Below are 3,474 nucleotides of genomic sequence, written 5' to 3'. Positions count from 1 at the left end.
TGCTCCTTGCCAAGCACAGGCAGCTGCCTAGGTTCTTGCTTCTTGACCAACTCACAGTTGCCCTTCTTTTCAGCAGCTGCCACCGTGTTCTCTGCATCTCGGAGCCTCTGGGGAGCAACAAGAATTTCCAAGGTGGGATGCATGACGACTAGGTCAAAACCCAGGAAAGTTGTCCTGGAACACCTCCCATTGGCATGCCAAGAGTGAATTCAAGAGGCAGGAGAGCAGCAGCCACCGTCCCGCAGCTGTCTGCGAGCTTCGCACACAAGCCGGCTTCTTCGCGGCTTCGTTCTTCGCCTCTTGCAAGCTACCGCGATCTCCGGCTGCCGGAGGACAAGAAGCGGCTACTTCGCGCACAGATCACTGGAGCGGCAGCGGTGCGCTCCGAAGCGCCGCTTCTGCCGAAAGACGCCGGCAAGCGGCACTTGCTTTCGGCCAGCTCCGGAGCTGCGTATTCTGCCTCTCTAGTCGCCTACATCTTAGCGAAAAGCTTTTCCGCTCCAGTTCTCAAGGAGAAAGTGTACCAGCACTGCTCACTTAGCCCGACCTTGCCAGGAAATAAGATTTGCTGCACATTCCAAGGACACTGCACTTTCCTGGGCAAGCTGCAACCTGCTGGCAGATGGCCGTGCTCTCTGCCCACTCCTGCCCAGTTCTTGGTACTAGCGGGCACGTTGCAGCCTGGCGAAGGCAAGAAACCTGGAGAGCTGTCACAGAGCAGAAGGGCAGCTGAGATGCTGAAAAGCAGCAAAGCTGAACAGCCTGCCTCAGCTTCAGCAGTGTGTAATTGACTGAAGGCGAAAAACCAAGCAGCAGAGCAGCGGGCTTCTGTGCGCACTGAAGGCAATTGCAAGAATCCAGCAGCTGCTCCTTGCCAAGCACAGGCAGCTGCCTAGGTTCTTGCTTCTTGACCAACTCACAGTTGCCCTTCTTTTCAGCAGCTGCCACCGTGTTCTCTGCATCTCGGAGCCTCTGGGGAGCAACAAGAATTTCCAAGGTGGGATGCATGACGACTAGGTCAAAACCCAGGAAAGTTGTCCTGGAACACCTCCCATTGGCATGCCAAGAGTGAATTCAAGAGGCAGGAGAGCAGCAGCCACCGTCCCGCAGCTGTCTGCGAGCTTCGCACACAAGCCGGCTTCTTCGCGGCTTCGTTCTTCGCCTCTTGCAAGCTACCGCGATCTCCGGCTGCCGGAGGACAAGAAGCGGCTACTTCGCGCACAGATCACTGGAGCGGCAGCGGTGCGCTCCGAAGCGCCGCTTCTGCCGAAAGACGCCGGCAAGCGGCACTTGCTTTCGGCCAGCTCCGGAGCTGCGTATTCTGCCTCTCTAGTCGCCTACATCTTAGCGAAAAGCTTTTCCGCTCCAGTTCTCAAGGAGAAAGTGTACCAGCACTGCTGACTTAGCCCGACCTTGCCAGGAAATAAGATTTGCTGCACATTCCAAGGACACTGCACTTTCCTGGGCAAGCTGCAACCTGCTGGCAGATGGCCGTGCTCTCTGCCCACTCCTGCCCAGTTCTTGGTACTAGCGGGCACGTTGCAGCCTGGCGAAGGCAAGAAACCTGGAGAGCTGTCACAGAGCAGAAGGGCAGCTGAGATGCTGAAAAGCAGCAAAGCTGAACAGCCTGCCTCAGCTTCAGCAGTGTGTAATTGACTGAAGGCGAAAAACCAAGCAGCAGAGCAGCGGGCTTCTGTGCGCACTGAAGGCAATTGCAAGAATCCAGCAGCTGCTCCTTGCCAAGCACAGGCAGCTGCCTAGGTTCTTGCTTCTTGACCAACTCACAGTTGCCCTTCTTTTCAGCAGCTGCCACCGTGTTCTCTGCATCTCGGAGCCTCTGGGGAGCAACAAGAATTTCCAAGGTGGGATGCATGACGACTAGGTCAAAACCCAGGAAAGTTGTCCTGGAACACCTCCCATTGGCATGCCAAGAGTGAATTCAAGAGGCAGGAGAGCAGCAGCCACCGTCCCGCAGCTGTCTGCGAGCTTCGCACACAAGCCGGCTTCTTCGCGGCTTCGTTCTTCGCCTCTTGCAAGCTACCGCGATCTCCGGCTGCCGGAGGACAAGAAGCGGCTACTTCGCGCACAGATCACTGGAGCGGCAGCGGTGCGCTCCGAAGCGCCGCTTCTGCCGAAAGACGCCGGCAAGCGGCACTTGCTTTCGGCCAGCTCCGGAGCTGCGTATTCTGCCTCTCTAGTCGCCTACATCTTAGCGAAAAGCTTTTCCGCTCCAGTTCTCAAGGAGAAAGTGTACCAGCACTGCTGACTTAGCCCGACCTTGCCAGGAAATAAGATTTGCTGCACATTCCAAGGACACTGCACTTTCCTGGGCAAGCTGCAACCTGCTGGCAGATGGCCGTGCTCTCTGCCCACTCCTGCCCAGTTCTTGGTACTAGCGGGCACGTTGCAGCCTGGCGAAGGCAAGAAACCTGGAGAGCTGTCACAGAGCAGAAGGGCAGCTGAGATGCTGAAAAGCAGCAAAGCTGAACAGCCTGCCTCAGCTTCAGCAGTGTGTAATTGACTGAAGGCGAAAAACCAAGCAGCAGAGCAGCGGGCTTCTGTGCGCACTGAAGGCAATTGCAAGAATCCAGCAGCTGCTCCTTGCCAAGCACAGGCAGCTGCCTAGGTTCTTGCTTCTTGACCAACTCACAGTTGCCCTTCTTTTCAGCAGCTGCCACCGTGTTCTCTGCATCTCGGAGCCTCTGGGGAGCAACAAGAATTTCCAAGGTGGGATGCATGACGACTAGGTCAAAACCCAGGAAAGTTGTCCTGGAACACCTCCCATTGGCATGCCAAGAGTGAATTCAAGAGGCAGGAGAGCAGCAGCCACCGTCCCGCAGCTGTCTGCGAGCTTCGCACACAAGCCGGCTTCTTCGCGGCTTCGTTCTTCGCCTCTTGCAAGCTACCGCGATCTCCGGCTGCCGGAGGACAAGAAGCGGCTACTTCGCGCACAGATCACTGGAGCGGCAGCGGTGCGCTCCGAAGCGCCGCTTCTGCCGAAAGACGCCGGCAAGCGGCACTTGCTTTCGGCCAGCTCCGGAGCTGCGTATTCTGCCTCTCTAGTCGCCTACATCTTAGCGAAAAGCTTTTCCGCTCCAGTTCTCAAGGAGAAAGTGTACCAGCACTGCTCACTTAGCCCGACCTTGCCAGGAAATAAGATTTGCTGCACATTCCAAGGACACTGCACTTTCCTGGGCAAGCTGCAACCTGCTGGCAGATGGCCGTGCTCTCTGCCCACTCCTGCCCAGTTCTTGGTACTAGCGGGCACGTTGCAGCCTGGCGAAGGCAAGAAACCTGGAGAGCTGTCACAGAGCAGAAGGGCAGCTGAGATGCTGAAAAGCAGCAAAGCTGAACAGCCTGCCTCAGCTTCAGCAGTGTGTAATTGACTGAAGGCGAAAAACCAAGCAGCAGAGCAGCGGGCTTCTGTGCGCACTGAAGGCAATTGCAAGAATCCAGCAGCTGCTCCTTGCCAAG

This window comes from Vidua chalybeata, chromosome 8 (assembly GCF_026979565.1).
Source record: "Vidua chalybeata isolate OUT-0048 chromosome 8, bVidCha1 merged haplotype, whole genome shotgun sequence".
Classification (NCBI taxonomy): domain Eukaryota; kingdom Metazoa; phylum Chordata; class Aves; order Passeriformes; family Viduidae; genus Vidua; species Vidua chalybeata.
The sequence above is the reverse complement of the archived record's forward strand: the minus strand, read 5'-3'. Positions refer to the sequence as shown.